Here is an 18,784-nt window from a genome sequence, read left to right on the forward strand (position 1 = left end):
GGTCTGGGCACTGGCACCAGCTGGATATGATACTGACACGAAAAAAGGACATTGGAAATATACTGCTGACACGTAGCTAGCAAAGCTCGGATTGTGATACTGATTATACTTTAGTGTCCTGCCGGACAAGACTGCTGCCAACTAAGATCCACACATCACAGGGAAAAAGAAAATCACGCCTGAATACTACTAGCACAAAAAATCCTGATCTTTGCACCGAATTTGAGAACAAATTAGAGGAAGCTTTTAAAAACTTCTCTGTGACTGAGGTAGAAAAAAGCTGGACGTTTATGCGTGATACAATCTACCAAACATCATCACTGGTCTTTGGAAATAAAACCAAGAAAAGCGAAGACTGGTTTGAAGCTAGTCTACCAGAAATGGAAACTGCCACTACGAACAAGAGAGCAGCCATGCTAATCTACAAGAAGGATCCCACCCCAAGCAACTTAAAAAGGCTCAGAGCTGCACGTAACAATGCCCAAAGAGTAGCGAGACAATGTGCTAACAAATACTGGCAGGAGCTATGCGAAGATATTCAATCTTGTGCCGACTGTGGTAACATAAGAGGACTATATGAGGGCATGAGAAAAGCCTTTGGACCTCACACCAGCAAGTGTGCTCCGCTCAAGTCAAAAGATGGCTCAATCATGAGCGATCGTGCGCTGCAAATGGAACGATGGGTTGAACACTATGCAGAACTCTACCAGATTGAAAACGCCATCTCACGCCGGGCTTAATATCTAAGCCACACGAGCAGGCCAGGTGCTGGACTTAGTTGTCAGAGGCTATTTGAGACGCATGCCATTAGGAGTATTTTATAGACAATGGGAGCTTAACCCCATTGACACCCCTGGCCATGACAACCTTTGAAGGCGGATACCTGGCGCCACAAAACCGGGAGCTTCGGGCAGATGGAGCTCGTCAGCCTAGTAAGGCAGTTCATCTAGGAGAGGGGTACTCTGACTTCAAACCCCCGCTGCCTTGCGGTACTGAGGCTTCAGGAGACAACCTCGAGGAGAAATCAGGAGTGAAGCCCCTTAGGCGTTGGGAGTATCAGCTGCGAAATTCCCTCTGGCAGCTTCTGCAACTGAGTTGGTGCCAAATGTAATGCGATGCGTTCCTTTGGATCACATCAGCAAGGTCGAGAGAGGGATCATGACGCATGGGCCACCCATGACCCCTTTATCCAAGGCCCAGGAATGCGCCCCGGAGAGGAAACTCTGGTGCTGCTGCAAAGCGGCTAAAACAACACGGGAGACAACAGTTACGGGTTATAAGTCCAACTTGATTGGCGTAATGTATGGACGCCACGGGTTGTCTCTGACGGTGGGAGAGGTCTTCGCGCCTCACTGATCAGCTACCGCCCGCCTCAACCTGGGCAGCCCCCAGTCAGTTAGGTGCTGATCCGCCACAGCCTGCCTGCTCTAATGGGTGCTTAGAGCTTAGTTTAAAACGACAAGTAGGCTGGAAACTTGCACCAAGCAACAAAAGAAGAAAAATTAAACTGAAAAAGAAAATCCCTGTCATGCGACTGGCCACTTGGAATGTCAGGACAATGTGTCCTGGTCTCACTGATGAAATAAGGCAGATCGACGATGCAAGGAAGACGGCAGTTATAAACAACGAGCTAAAAAGGCTACATATCGACATTGCAGCCCTGCAAGAAACCCGACTGGCCGAAAACGGCATGCTCCGCGAGACTGACTACACTTTCTTTTGGAAAGGGAAAGCACAGGATGAGACTCGAATACATGGTGTGGGCTTTGCTGTCAAGAACAGTCTTCTTCCCATGATAGTCCCTCCAGTTGGTGGCTCGGAACGGCTACTAAGCGTAAGTATGATGACAGCATCTGGAAAAGTCACTCTAATTAGTGCCTATTCCCCACACACTAAGCTCGCTTCAGGAGGACAAAGACAAGTGCTATGAAGAACTCAAAGAAGCCATTGCAAACATTCCTCAAAAAGAACATATGATCCTTCTAGGTGACTTCAATGCCAGAGTAGGATCAGATCACACTACCTGGCCAGACTGTCTTGGGCTTTTTGGAATAGGAAAGATGAATGAGAACGGACAAAGACTGCTTGAATTCTGCACATACCATAAGCTCTGCATTACCAACACATACTTCAGAACAAAACCACAGCACTGTGTCTCATGGAGGCACCCTAGGTCTGGGCACTGGCACCAGCTGGATATGATACTGACACGAAAAAAGGACATTGGAAATATACTGCTGACACGTAGCTAGCAAAGCTCGGATTGTGATACTGATTATACTTTAGTGTCCTGCCGGACAAGACTGCTGCCAACTAAGATCCACACATCACAGGGAAAAAGAAAATCACGCCTGAATACTACTAGCACAAAAAATCCTGATCTTTGCACCGAATTTGAGAACAAATTAGAGGAAGCTTTTAAAAACTTCTCTGTGACTGAGGTAGAAAAAAGCTGGACGTTTATGCGTGATACAATCTACCAAACATCATCACTGGTCTTTGGAAATAAAACCAAGAAAAGCGAAGACTGGTTTGAAGCTAGTCTACCAGAAATGGAAACTGCCACTACGAACAAGAGAGCAGCCATGCTAATCTACAAGAAGGATCCCACCCCAAGCAACTTAAAAAGGCTCAGAGCTGCACGTAACAATGCCCAAAGAGTAGCGAGACAATGTGCTAACAAATACTGGCAGGAGCTATGCGAAGATATTCAATCTTGTGCCGACTGTGGTAACATAAGAGGACTATATGAGGGCATGAGAAAAGCCTTTGGACCTCACACCAGCAAGTGTGCTCCGCTCAAGTCAAAAGATGGCTCAATCATCAGCGATCGTGCGCTGCAAATGGAACGATGGGTTGAACACTATGCAGAACTCTACCAGATTGAAAACGCCATCTCACCAAATGCTGTTTCCAACTTCCTATCACTTCCAGTTTTGACGGAATTAGACGAAACGCCCTCAGTAAAGGAGCTGAGCATTGCCATTGACATGCTTGCACATGGGAAAACACCCGGAGGAGATGGCATTCCTGCTGAAGTAATTCAGGCTGGAAAACATGCCCTAATCAAACCACTCCATGAACTGCTAAGCTTGTGCTGGGAACAAGGAATGGTCCCCCAGGAATTGAAAGACTCCAACATTGTTACAATTTATAAAAATAAAGGCGACCGCTCTGATTGTAACAATTACAGAGGCATCTCACTGCTTAGCATAGTCGGAAAGGCTTTTGCTAGAGTATTACTAAAGCGATTACAGATCCTGGCAGATCGTGTTTATTCAGAGTCGCAGTGTGGCTTTAGGGCAGGTAGATCTACAACAGATATGATTTTCTCTCTTCGGCAGCTACAGGAGAAGAGCAGAGAACAAAAGCAGCCCCTCTTCATAGCATTTATTGATTTGACCAAGGCCTTTGACCTTGTTAGCAGAAGCGGTCTGTTTGCTGTACTAGAGAGAATCGGCTGCCCAAATAAGTTAAGAAAACTAGTGTCAGCTTTTCACGAAAATATGCAGGGCACCGTTCAGTTTGAAAGTTCTTCCTCCAGGCCATTCTCCATTAAGAGCGGTGTCAAACAAGGATGTGTACTGGCCCCTACACTATTTGGCATTTTCTTCTCAGTCGTACTATCCAGTGCTTTTAAATCCCTGGAAGACGGAATATACATCCATAGCAGATCCGATGGAAGGCTCTTTAACCTGGCACGTCTTAAAGCCAAAACGAAAAGGCGACGTATCTTGATAAGGGAGCTGCTGTTTGCCGATGACGCGGCACTCGTATCTCACTCACAAGGAGGTCTACAGAAGCTAGTAAACGCCTTAGCAGCTGCTTGTCAAGAGTTTAGCCTTACTATAAGTCTCTCCAAGACCGAAATCCTGGCACAAGACGTCGCAGAAATACCTATAATACAAATTGGGAACCACACCCTTTCAGTGGTGCAGGAATTTACCTACTTGAGTTCAACAATTGTCAGTAACCTAGACTTAGACATCGAGCTGACAAAAAGGATAGGAAAAGCTACCACAGCATTGGCAAAACTCTCCAAGCGCGTCTGGAAAAATGGTAAATTGACCACAGCGACCAAAATCCTAGTCTACAACGCCTGTGTTGTGAGCACTCTCCTTTATGGCAGTGAGAGCTGGTCAACATACATGTACCAAGAGCACAGATTGAATAGTTTCCACTTGCGCTGCCTGAGACGCATAATGGGCATCTCTTGGAGGGACCATGTCTCCAATCAGGAAGTTTTAAGATTGGCCAATATGAACAGCATGTATGCTCTCCTGACACAAAGAAGATTACGCTGGCTCGGACATGTCACCCGCATGCCAGATGGCAGAATCCCGAAAGATATCTTATATGCTGAGCTTGTGGAAGGAGTCAGACCCAAGGGCCGCCCAAGACTAACATATAGAGATGTCTGCAAGCGAGACATGAGAGCCTCAGGCATCAGCGAAAGTATGTGGGAAAACATAGCCAAAGACCGGAGTGCATGGAGACAAACTGTGCGTGCTGGGACAACCCTTGCTGAGAACAAAAGAATTGAAGCGGCTTTAATCAAGAGGGATAAAAAGAAAGCTGCCCTGTCTGCTAGCCCTAAATCAGAGGCATACACATGTACGAATTGTGGCAAAGTCTGCCGTTCTAGAATTGGTTTGATTAGCCACACCAGATTCTGCCCCGTCTCAAGATTAAGCCAAAACCAGTGACTCATTTGGGCGCATCCATTGCCTTTCGAGACAAAAGGAGCCATATATGTATGTATGTATGTATGTATGTATGTATGTATGTATGTATGTATGTATGTATGTAAGTATGTATGTATGTATGTTATGTATGTATGTTATGTGTGTATGTATGTGTGTATGTATGTATGTATATATGTATGTTATGTGTGTATGTATGTATGTATGTATGTTATGTATGTATTTTATGTGTGTATGTATGTATGTATGTTATGTATGTATGTTATGTGTGTATGTATGCATGTATGCATGTTATGTATGTATGTTATGTGTATATGTATGTATGTATGTGTATGAATGCCACAGCTAGCGTTTTTGTTGAGTGGATATGTATACATAGTGAACAGTACTGGGCCTAGAACTGATCCTTGGGGTACTCCGTACTTCAACAGTAAGCTTGTTGATTCCGTCCCGCTAACAATGACACTTTGGGTGCGTTCCGTCAGGTAGGATCCAAGCCACTTTAGGACGACTCCTGCTAAACCAAAAGTTGCAGAGAATCTGGCCATCATAATTTCATGGTCTAGTGTATCAAAGGCTGCGGACAAGTCCAGCATGGAAAGAATTGATATGTGGCCTTTGTCGGAATTGTGAAGTAAGTCGTTTAGTACCCTGACCACTGCTGTCTCTGTGCTACGGCACTTCCTATATGCAGATTGAGATTCTTCCAAGAGACAGTACTGTTCAAGATGAGAAAGAATTTGCGCTAACACGATGCGCTCCAGAAGCTTTGACAGGAAGGGAAGAATTGATACCGGGCGATAGTTTTTTAGACATTCCGGGTCATGACTGGATTTCTTTAATAAGGGCCTGACAAGTGCATGCTTACATTGCTGTGGTACAATGCCTGAAAACAGTGAAGAGTTCACAATGTTAGTAATTGTGGGTACAAGCTCATTTAAACATTCAAAGAGCAAGGAAGTTGGAATGGGATCAAGGTCACATGACTTATTTGGCATCTTTAAAATAGTACTTTTGACATAATCTTCAGATACACGCTGAAACTCGCAAAAAGGAGAATTTTGAAAAATTGGATATTGGTCAAGCTATGAAGAGAGGGATGGCATGTCATTTCTAATCTGCTCAATCTTGCCAATGAAGAATCTATGGAAGGAATCAGGGAGCTCAGATACTGGGAGAGATGACGGCAAACGTTCGTTATTTGCTCCCCCTAACATTTCAGCGGTGATCCTAAATAGCTCCTTTGAAGAATCAGAAGTTTCGATTTTTTGTCGAATATGACTAGCTTTTGCGTCTCTAATCATACGGTTAACCTTGTTTTTTTCTAGTATGTATATTTGTCGATGTATCGTCATACATACATACATACATACATACATACATACATACATACATACATACATACATACATACACACCTGAAAATTTAAAAAATATAGTCTATTGATTTAATTATTTAATAAAACTAAGCTTTAAAAGCATTTTTACATAAATTCGTTCCTTATATCTGCGAATTTAGATGTCCTGACGTACTTTAAAATCCCATTCATCCATCGAAGCCGACATCTAAGTCTAGACTCTATACAGTCTAGATCTAACTCTAGATCTAATTCAAAGAGGAAAGATATACTTTATGCTTTAACACATTAACATACAAAATAAATTTCATTCATTTCATATTTTAATCAAATTAAGCCTCAAAATTTGTGTTTCTAAAATATTTTTCATACATTCGTTCGCTATAGCTTCCATGTTGACTTGCATTGTGATTTAAAAAAAATAGATTTAATTTAGATCGATTGACTATTTTGAAAGTTTCATTCATATAATGTTTACATTCGCGTATTCCACATTCGCTTTACTTATAACATTATTATTTCGTTTATAAAGCAAACGAAGGACTTATATTTTTATTTTTGGCGGGTGGGGGATAAGTGAAAGTGCTACTAAATTAACGGAGAAATTACGATGCTCAGGTTGTGTTGTTTTTTTTTTGTTGTTTTTTTTAAGATACTCCCAGAAATGGTTTTCTTTATATTTTTTTTTAAAGAAAGGGGATGTTGATATGGTGCGCAAAGGTGCACGCGTTGAATATAATAAAGTATTGTTCTCCACCATGACACTATTTGTGGTTGTTTGTTTATTGCTAACTGTGAACCTAGATCTTTATTAACTGTCTGTCTCTCAGTTGCAATCTGCATAACGTTTGCAAGTTATTTCCCCGACTCCCAATCTCGAATCACGTTGAAATTTTACACAATTATTTCTTTTACCTGATGACTCAAGAACCAATTACAAAAATAACCAATTAGTTAATTAACTATTGGTAATGACTTACTTTGTTTGGTATATCAAACAAGGGATGGAAATACTCCTTGACTGAAGTGGTGGTATAAGCTGAACATTAAGACCTATCTGTTTAAAACTTTTTTAGATTAACTGTCATTTTAGCTCTCGTGTTTTTGTTTGTAATGTTGTTACAGCGCCTTGAGCCTACATTTTGTTTGTTAACAGCGCTTTATAAATAAAATTATTATTATGTTAGAAATGAACGAGTAGTCATTCTCTGGCGCTGCCAGGGTCGAATTTCGCTAAAGAGAAACAAAATTCATCGTAGTCCCTTTAACAGTTTCCACTGAGGAATTTTCTGGTGATGTGGCAGGTCTGCAGCAGTACCGTCCTCTGACAGGCAACGAAGATGTTCCTAGGAATGTTAAGGGCCTTGAAGGTGTCTGTGAGGTCAGTTGTTATTATCCCCTCGGTTGATATAACAATGGGGTATATTGTTATTTTGGACAATTTCCATAGACGCTTAATCTCCAAGCCTAGGTTCCCATATTTTCTTTGTTTTTCTATCTCAGTTTTTCGTAAATTATGAGACAGTGGTACGGCGATATCGATAATGGTAGCGGTTTTTTCTTTTTTATCGATGAACAGCAGATCCGGGCGATTGAAATCTACCGTTTTGTCGGTCAGAATAGGCCTATCCCAGTACAGCAGATGTTCAGTAGACTCGAGAACCTCTTGCGGAGAGTATTTATAATAAGGGGGAGTGTCCTTACCGATCAATTTGTACGTCAAAGCCAGGTGTTGGTGTATTAACTTTGCAACTTGGTTATGGCGACTTAGGTAGGCTGATTCTGATAGGGCTGGACATCCTGCCATAATGTGTTCAATCGACTCGCCCACATTTCCACATTTTCGGCATTTGTCGACAACATTGAGTTTCAGGATATGCTTCTCGTAATTTTTTGTCCTGATTACTCTGTCCTGTATTGCTGTAACAAAGCCTTCTGTTTCAGGGTAGAGATGACCTGCTTTGAGCCATGTTAAGGAAGCAGCCTTGTCGATGTTGTCCCCATGTAATGAAGCCGGAAATTTTCCGTGGAGTGTTTTTTCTTCCCATTGGCGAATCTCATGCCCTACGTCTTCCAAACCGATATTGACATCAGCATTGTGTAGGTTCAGAGGGGTTGCATCGGAGTCGTATTTCCGTAGGAAGGAAACTAATTTGTTGCTGGAGGCGAGCAGTTTTGATCGTATTTTTAAAACTTGCATCTTACACAATTTGAAGATGTTCTGCAATCCACGACCCCCATCCTTCCTGGGCAGGTATAACCTTATGGTGGAGGACTTGGGGTGTAGGCATCGAAACTTGGTTAGTAATTTTCTAGTGAGTCTGTCAATGTCATGTAGGTCGGTGTCAGTCCATTTGATCACACCGAACGTGTAAAGGAGCACAGGGACGGCCCAGCTGTTAATTGCAATGATGAGATTACTGCCAGACAGTTTGGTGTTGAGGATTTTATTAACTCTTTGCTTATATTTGCCAAGAAAGTCCTCTTTTAATTTCTTATGGTTTATCTTGGCATTCTGGTTTATTCCAAGATATTTATAAATAGAGGCGGAGTTCAATTCCTCGATGCCTTCAAATTCAATGTTGGTGTTCGTTGCCTTGCCCTTTTTAATGCTTATGATGCCACACTTATCCAGGCCAAAAGACATACAGATGTCGTCACTAAAGCATTTTACCGTTTTGATTAAGGTGTGTAATTTTTGCTCGGTTTCTGCATATAGCTTTAGATCATCCATGTATAATAAGTGGGACACACATTTTGTACATTTAGTGTCAACCCTAAAACCGTTCGTAGAGTCTTGGAGTAATGTAGATAGAGGATTAATCGCTAGGCAGAACCAGAGTGGAGATAGTGAGTCACCCTGGTATATACCTCTTCTTATGTGCACAGAACCTAGTTTATCACGATTTAGGTGCAGGTTTATCTTCCAATTATTCATACAGACTTTCAATAGTTGTTTTATTCTTGGGTTGATTCTATGGATGTCCAGGGTTTTTAATAGCCAATCATGCGGAACTGAATCGAAAGCTTTTTTGTAGTCGATGTAACACATGTGTAAATTTCTCTTTCTTCTATTAGCTTGATGCAATATAATACCATCTATAGTTAGCTGTACTTTACAGCCCATCGACTCTTCAATGCAACCTTGTTGTTCATCTGCTAGTAGCTTATGGGCAGAACAGAATTTATACATTTTACTTTTTAAAAGTGAAGTTAATAGTTTATACACCACTGACAGACAAGTGATAGGGCGATAGTTTGATGGTTGGTTTGGATCCCCTTTTTGGGGAGGAGAGATGTTCTCCCTTCAGTGAGTTCTAACAGCATTGAAGACGGTTCTGATATTAGCTCGTTAAAACTTGATGTTAGTGGTGCATGTACGGCTGTAAGTTTTTTCAGCCAAAAGTTGTGAATATTGTCCGGTCCAGGAGCAGTCCAGTTGTGGGTTTTTGAAATAGCTGCGGAGACTTCCTCAGCTGTGAAATCCTCATCAGGCATTTCTGGTATTAGGTTGTTTTTAGTTTGGATTTCCTCGATCCAGTCAGCCTGCACATTGTAATGTAGCGGGTCGGACCAAAGCGCCGCCCAGTAGTCGGTAAAGGAGCCGTGTTTAGTGCTATCAATGGTTTGAATTTTGTCAGCACCATTATCAGCTAGTTTACGGAAGAACTGTTTTCTCATGTGCTGAAATAAAGCGTTATGCTCCTTTCTTTTGGTGGTTTCGTTGTAGCGCTTTAACCTAGCTCCCTTTAGTTTAGCTTTCTGTCTCAGAGTATCTTTCAAACATAAGAGTCGTGCGTGGCTATCACAGTCCGTCAATTTGATTCCAGTTGTTCTTAGTATTGTCTTCATTTTGTTAAGTATTTTCGCGGAATGGTTGTTTCCCAGATATTGTCCAATTGTATCCATTTCTCCTCTGTTTCTCTATCGTGTCCTATGGTACACAATATCGCGCCAAATGACACCGCACAATGTAAAGTCATAACAGTATGTATGTATGTATGAAGGTGTCACCGGGTTATTTTATATAGTATTGAATGTGGCTGTGGTTATCAATGTAGGCGTGGTGGTGACATTGGGTTCTTGTTACAAATCACTGAATAATGAAATGACGCTGGGTGTAGCAGATACAATAAGTTTAATATAACACCACATAGTGAATACCCCATACAATTCGACCCAGGAATGGTCAGTATTAATCCAACAGTAATATACGAATATCACAACTTAGTACTTATTCTATAACCAACTACTTTAAACATCTAACTCTACTGCTTATATCTTAAGTGACTCAATACAAGTGCTTGCTACAAGATCTCTATGTGGACTGACTGCCTTTAACTCTCTGGTTCACCTAAGGTCAAAAGTGTTCACCTTAGTGCAACATGGGTTGTGAATAAGATTCACAATATGGAATTAACATACACAATACAGAATTAGGGTTTCTACTCTATGGCACCAACTTTGAGGTGGTGACAGAAGGCTATGTGTGTGTATGTGTGTGCGTGCGTGCATGTGTATGTGTATGTATGTATGTATGTATATATGTAGGTATGTATGTACTTTTGTACGTACGTACGTACATGCATGCATGCATGCATGCATACATACATACACACATACACACATAACATACATACATAACATACATACATACATATACACATAACATACATACATAACATACATACATGCATACATACACACATAACATACATACATAACATACATACATACATACACACATAACATACATACATAACATACATACATACATACATACACACATAACATACATACATAACATACATACATACATACATACATACATACATACATACATACATACATACATACATACACACATAACATACATACATACATACATACATACATACACACATAACATACATACATAACATACATACATACACACATAACATACATACATAACATACATACATACATACACACATAACATACATACATAACATACATACATACATACATACACACATAACATACATACATAACATACATACATACACACATAACATACATACATACATACATACATACACACATAACATACATACATACATACATACACACATAACATACATACATAACATACATACATACATACACACATAACATACATACATAACATACATACATACATACATACACACATAACATACATACATAACATACATACATGCATACATACATACATACATACATACATAACATACATACATACATACACACATAACATACATACATAACATACATACATACATACATACACACATAACATACATACATAACATACTGGTAAAAGTTTGAGAAAGACTGACGCGCATGATTGGGAGTGAGTTTGTAGTTGTGAGGAATGTCGCCTACATGTCGCTACCCCGGTGCCCTAAGACCGGCCCTGGTGCTTTTAGTAGGTTTTATCTTTTTAGGACCTACAAACATAGCATTTAAAACGCAACATAAGAACTATATTTCTTTTAAAGATTTAGAGTTTGCATATAGTTATCGATACAACATAAAAGAAAACATAATGATTTTGAGAACAGATAGGCCTATAATTGGAGTCCCATCAAATGATATGGGCCGTACCGAGGCGTACTGTATAGAAATGCTGGGCCGATTTGGACATCCAGTCCGCCCCTGGGAATAACTCATGAAGCAAATAACAAAATAAAAAAAATATTCTGTTTAAAAGCCAAAGCTTTTATTAATGTGTATCGATTAGTTTGAGTCAGTCATGTAATTAAATTTGTAAAAGATCTAGACTAACAATAATAAATCTGTGCGATTAGAAATATTTTATTTATTTACAAATAGTTTTTATTTACCTCTAATTCATGCTTTTAGCATTCTCAACACGCTATGATCCTGTCACTTGTGTGGAGCAGTTGGAAAGGGAGAGAAAGAACGAGGTAGGGCCTATCAGGGCGGTACGTGACGTTTTGGCGCCGCCGTTTTGGCGCCGCCGTTTTGGCCCCGCCGTTTTGGCGACGGGACGTTTTGGCGCGAGCCGTTTTGGCGACGGGACGTTTTGGCGCGAGATATCATTAGACGATAATTTAATAAGCACGTAGCTTTTATAACAATGTTTATTTCACTCTGCCATAATATTGTATGTGTAGTATGAATTCTAACACAGTTCAACGAATTTTTTTTTTTTAAATTATAAAGGTTTTTACTTATTTAATGAATATAGGCCTATAATAAATCAGATTCCTGAATGGTAATGACATGCTATATGTGAGTTCTGCCATAGACTATATATTACATGGACTGCCAACTCTACGCACTAAGCCTATATTTTTCAATAAACAAGTCCCGTTCACGGAGGCGTCCTTGGTTGCGTGGTAAATTGACTTCCGGTAGATTTTTTTTTACGTATAAAGAAACCATTCTCGAAGATTTTTACCACCACTTTTACAGCAAATCATGAATGGAAACTGAATTGTTAAAGAAGATGTTACAGAGGTAAGTGTGCACAAATCAATTTCTGACTTAGATCTATAACTGTAAAGCTTTATAGCTGATTTTCTTAGCCAATATACACTAATTAGCCAAGCCTGTATTTCGTGTATTTTCTTGTTTACGACATTGATTGAATTGAGGTTCTTGTGAGAGCATAGCCTATATATATATTGTTACGACTTTGGAGTAGGCTAAAGATAGTTAACTCACCGATTGTCAGGTCGCCGATATTCTTCTGGTTGCAGAAGCACAATCTACTACGAACAGTCAATAATCCGAATAATCGAAATAATTGCACAGTCCTCCTAATCAAAATGTACATACAACTATTCACAAAACCGATTTAAGAAAAAAACAATCCTCCGTTGAGAAATCCACGATCATAACTCCAGTTCCTTTTTCCTCAACACACTCGCTCAGGTCAGTTTCGCCTCCAAACATAAACAACAATTCAAAAAGATCTCACGTGGGGAAAAAATGGTCGGGAGGGGGGGGGACAAGTTTACAACAATATATATATATATATATATATATAAACCAAATAGTAAGACTTATTCAGAAGGATAACCCGGTAAATTTAGATCTATATGCTCTTACTATAATAGGCTAAAATGACCATTCATTTATAAGTTTAAAAAAAGTCCTATATTATGTGTAGGCCTAAAGTAAAAGTAATAAGTCTAGATGTAGAGTTTTCTCCGAGTTGAAAAATGTAAGAAAAGTATGTTTGGCATTTAGATGCTGTCGTTGATAAAATAGAAAAAGTACATTCTGTGATGTTTTATGGCAAGTTATTATAACACGGTGCAGGACAGGCCACTGTCCTGTTGCCTCATGTTTCTCACGGCTATGGCCAAATTTCGAATCCTGGTGCCCCCGTGACTCATTTTCTGTTTGACTGCCCCAGACTTGCTGATCTCCGTCTCAACAGGTCAGAACAAAAAATTCTCAATCTGTATGGTGACATGTATGCACTACGCAATACAGCAGGGTTTCTGTCCAGGGCTTTTGCAAGAGAAGATTTGAGCCTCTCAAGCCCTCACTCAAATGGAGTTTGATGATGTTGACTTTTTATGCCCTTTTTCTGTCTTGGTGAGAGTTATTGTAAGACTGAACTATTGATCTGCAGCTGTCGAAGTATTGACTAGCCTTTGTAATAATTACTGCGAAAGGTAGTGAGAGCAGCATCGTCGTCAAACATCAGTTCCCTAATCAGGTTACGTAGTTTCCTCGTTTTGGCCAAGCCAGTTTAAGAAGCCTTCCATCCGATCTACTGTGGATATATAGGGTCTACTACATCTTCCAAAGCGCTATGAGAGTACAGACGAAACAATTCCGAATAGTGTTGATGGCCAAAACCCATCCTTGTTTTACCCTGCTCTTGATAGATAATACCGGTACCTAAAAGTCTTAGATGAAGAACTGTCAAACTTTACAGTTCATATCATGTGAAGCTAACAGTAGTTTCAATAGCTTATTTGGACAGACAATTTTCACTAGTAAAAACCACTTCTGCTTAGTGTGAGCATATTGCTAAATGAAGTTCATATTTCTATTACTTTCTACTCAAGTCACCCAAGAGAAATTTTATTTAAAGCGAAAACTTTTTATAATGCATTTTTCGTTGTTTTTTTTGTTTTTTTTACTTAAGGAGCATACTACTTCCACAAACCTGATTTGATTGTCACTAACTTTCAAATTGAAAGGGATCTACTACAAGTGAGATTTTTTTTTTACTTTCTCCAATAACATTCTGTTATCAATACATGTATCACTTTAAATTACTTGTAATTGTGAAATAATAGGTAAAAAATCTCCTTAAGTACATGTTATATTTAATCCTATGCATAAAATTTATTTACATAAAAAAAATCATTAAAGCAGGCCTAATTGTAGAGAAAAAATTATTTCTTGTGATTGCATTGAAATCAACTTTAAAGATGCTGTCCATTGTTGTAACATAAAGTAGTCTTACATTTTTTAATTAGCAAATATATATATTTATAACATGTCTACACTAGTTTGAATTTCTTTTCTTTTTTTCTCAGCTGCTCATGAATTTCGAGATTTTACAGCTAATAGAGGAACAAATTTTATCTGCTTCCACTTAGCCAAACAGCATGGAAATATGCTATTGTAATGAGTAGAAGATATTTGTCATTTAGAGTATCATGCAACAGCTAATTATCAGTCCACACATTTCAAGATGAGGAAAAGAACAGTATAAGCTACATTCATTGATGCATTATTTATACAAAAATGTATAGTCAACCCAGTCATCACTCCATTTTTTTATGAAGCCAGTTACAGTTACCATGAAGGGATGAAATTTCAGATAATATTTTGTTTATTTCATGAAATGAGAATAGGCCTACATCAGAAATTGAGATGGTCATCTTCAGTATTTAATGTTTCATCTAAAAATGATAATTATATTAATACATATTTGATGTACAAACAAATGAAAACCATTCAAACACTTTTTTTTGTGAAGTATAGAGGATTAAACTTGTAAGTGTCTGAACAGTACTACATCGACATTAACTTATTATTATAGACTTTTTACAGGAATGTATCTTAAGCTGGACTGAAAGAGAAAGTTGCTATAATTTAAATAATAAAATTTAATAGTTTGAACATGTAACTAAAAATTGAATAATGCTAACATTTATTGACAAGTGAATATTGGTAATGATGTGCTTTCTATTTTAATAAGTCAATAATATTAGTAAGAACAATATTATCTTCCCTTTCTTAATATTATAAACACAATATTTCCTGAAAAGATTTTTTTAAATTATAGAAATAATGCTCAAGTCTTCAGAAATGGTAGTTTTCAGAATCATCAAATCAAGGACAACATAGTATTCATGAACTTCCAGCTATCAGCAAGCTCCTAGTAGGTATTATGGAGCACATTCTCATTCAACTCAGAGGATCACAGGCACTGGACAAATTCTAGTACTGTTGATGGAATAGAAACAACATACATTAAATTCATAACAAGTCACCAATTCAATCTTAGTTTCATATAGTACCAAACTTCCATATGTTCAAGTCCTTTACGGATAAAATCAATTCTGAAAACATCTAACAAAACAGTTCCTTAAAAAGTATATTAGGAGTATAGTAAAGTATATTAGAGGTTTTACACAAAAAATGCTATGGGAACATATTATGAAACTAAAATATTACAAAAAAAAGGAATAGTATAATAATAACAATATTTAATCTTTGACATTATATTCAGTAATATTATGAAAATTTAATGAATGATTAAATGCACTTGAAAGTGAAGGGAACAGATTTTTAAAAAAATTCTGGAAATTTTCTGCACAAGCATGCTGAGGTAACCCAAATAAAGAGAGTCATTGAATATTGTACTGAGTGTTTGAAACATAATTTTTTACTGCATACATTAAATTATAAACATATCTTTGCAAATTTAAAGGGAGAATTTGAAGACAGCTTTTATTCTTTTTGCACTAAGATAAAAGTATTAAATTTTAAGCTGCCCTACTTACTGAAAGGAGGCCTGGTGGCTTAGCGGTAAAGCGCTTGGCTTCCGAACCGGGGACCGGGGTTCAAATCCTGGTGTAGACTGGAATTTTTAATTTGAGTCTGAGTCCACTCAGCTCTAATGGGTACCTGACATTAGTTGGGGAAAGTAATGGCGGTTGGTCACTGTGCTGGCCACATGACACCCTCCTTAACCGTAGGCAACAGAATGGTCAGAAACAGATGATCTTTACATCATCTGCCCTATCGATCACAAGGTCTGAAAGGGAAACTTTACTTTTTTTTTTACTTACTGGAAGTTTCGTAGGAAGAGTTTCTGGCATAACAAGTGAGTTTTGTGGCATTCATCCTATTGATAAACTCTTAGAAATAAGAAAGCATCATTTCTTCTTGAAATATACATCTGCGGAAAAGAAAAGAACAATTGCTTTTAATGTGAGCAATAATAAAATTCTAATTAAATTTTAAAAATCTCCAAAATATTTATAGTGACTTAGTTCAAAGAATTATGTAAAGACTTTCTTTAAGCATTTTCTCAACTCATCTGACATCCTTTTCCACCAAGATAACTGGTTAATCTGTATTTCTAATTGAGAATTGTTGCATAATATATTTAATTCTTATGCAAGAAAGTATAATTTGAAGGAAAACACCTTAGATAACAAAAGAGTGGTATTGGCCTGCATGAGAAAATTATCACTTTAGAAATACCCTGCACAGGCTGGAGGGAATATAATATGTTTTATTTACAACATAACAACAATATTGTGTTGTGTAAATATTCACCTATAAGTTAGCTTTAAATAAAATAGCACATGGATTCTTACAATTAAAATAGACTTACATAACGTTTAAAAATAAATGATTAATTACTTAAAAACTTACTGTTAAATGTATTTATACAGCTTCTGGCACTGTGTGAAAACTCCTTTGAAAACAATAAGAGCATATTGTGGCAGTATCTGGGTAAATACTTGATTCCACACATTGAATGGTAGCAATAAGAGCCCTTTGGGTACCTTTCAACATCCTTTGTGTACTTCTTTGGTAGTTAAGAGAAAAGTTAAGATCTAGATCTACAGTGAATAAATAGCACAATTTGGTACCTATTGCCTACTAGAATATGTGAGAATAATGAAAAACGAAAATAGAACCGATTAGAATGTCTAGTCCAATCTAGTACAGTTGTTTATATCTAGGCAAGATATGAGTTGTGATCAAAAGAGCTAGATCTAGTACATGAGTAGGGCCTATATTAATGGGCATGGCTGTAGATAGTAGTATTGCTCATCAGAAACATTAAATCTGTAGTGTATAAATCACAAATGGGAATAGATCTAGATACAGATTCTAGATCTAGATCTTATAACTTTGTCTTTATTATAAGTATAAGAGTCTATGTCTATTATTATCATATAAAATATAGACATAAACTAGATATAGATTAGAGTCGTTAGTAAAGATAAAGTAGATCTTCAAATAGTTTAAAGAACGATCTGTGACACTGTGAGCCAAGCACTTCCATTCATGATTCACATATGAAGAAGCTAAGGCTAAGGCGACTAAGGGCTAAGTAAGACGAAGTTTAAGTTAACAAGTCAGGAAGTCAGATTAAAATTAATCATCATGATCAAGGTAAGATGAAGCTGAACATCTAGACTTGAAATTATCCTAGATCTAGTCTAGAGTCAACTAAAGCTAGATTCTATATAATAGTGTTACGAATGAACAGTGACAGGTAGAGGTCACTATGTGTGACCCCGGCGAGATGACACAGCACCGAGTGTTATCTGGAATCTATGCATGTAAACAAAGACAGGATGGGACGTGCCTCACGTGTTGTTCCAGGGGACGAACAGATTTACGAAGAGGGGCAGTGTGACAAATGAACAGTGACAGTTAGAGGTCACTACGTGTGACCTCGGCGAGATGACACTGCAGCAGGCATCCTCTGGAATCGACATGTATAAACAACAACAGGATGTGATGTTTCCTCCCATGTTGTTCCAGAGGGTACTAGCAGTGTTTTTGCAACAATAGACAAGCGATTAGGGACTCTTTATAAACCAGAGATGTTCATGTGAAAAGAGTCAGTACAGTCGTCGATACTGTTCTCTACTGTGCGAGACAGTAGAAGAGAGTGGACTTGAGCCGTTACAGTCGATACAGTCGATGTAAGACGTATACGCTACATGTTAAAGTGACGAATTGTTATAGTTATAATTCAATAAAGTTATATAAAGCTGAAAGTTGAGTCGTCAAGTTCTTTGCAGTGTTTCTTTTATTTGTGTGCCTAGTACATTTAGCCAGAAAATCAGAAATACGTAACAATAGAATAGGGGGCCTATATAGATTCTATATCTTCATTCTCTGGGTTTATCAGACACACAAAGATGATGAATCTAGAGACTCGACGTTCATAATATTTTTAGTCATAATTTTGTTAAAAGTACTATAGGCATAGCCAGATTTTTTATAAAAACAAATTATTATTTTACAAACTTAAAAATGGGCATTTACATAAATAGTGTTTAGTGTTCTATTATATATATATAAATATATATATATATATATATATATATATATATATATATATATATATATATATATATATATATATATAGTAGTGTAGTAGTGTGTTGTGTGTAAGTTCGTATTTGTAGATAAAGTTTATAGCCATAGGTCACTACATCTGGGTGAA

The 18,784-nt window shown here is 38.0% G+C and overlaps 1 protein-coding gene and 2 long non-coding RNA genes across 3 annotated transcripts in view; 2 read left to right on the forward strand and 1 right to left on the reverse strand.

Annotated features, from left to right (window-relative positions):
* LOC106052157 (brother of CDO-like) overlaps window positions 1-18,784 on the forward strand; it is a 47,093-nt gene that overhangs the window by 2,974 nt on the left and 25,335 nt on the right. The gene's annotated exons all lie outside the window — the stretch shown is intronic.
* On the forward strand, window positions 12,355-15,069 carry LOC129923698 (uncharacterized). The gene is made up of 3 exons (XR_008775701.1): window positions 12,355-12,567; window positions 14,216-14,283; window positions 14,613-15,069. It is a non-coding gene; the product is annotated as an uncharacterized LOC129923698 (long non-coding RNA).
* Window positions 15,084-17,795, reverse strand: LOC129923697 (uncharacterized). Its single transcript, XR_008775700.1, has 3 exons — window positions 16,969-17,795; window positions 16,377-16,486; window positions 15,084-15,528 (listed from the first exon to the last, which is right to left on the reverse strand). It is a non-coding gene; the product is annotated as an uncharacterized LOC129923697 (long non-coding RNA).

This window comes from Biomphalaria glabrata, chromosome 17 (genome assembly GCF_947242115.1).
Source record: "Biomphalaria glabrata chromosome 17, xgBioGlab47.1, whole genome shotgun sequence".
NCBI lineage: Eukaryota > Metazoa > Mollusca > Gastropoda > Planorbidae > Biomphalaria > Biomphalaria glabrata.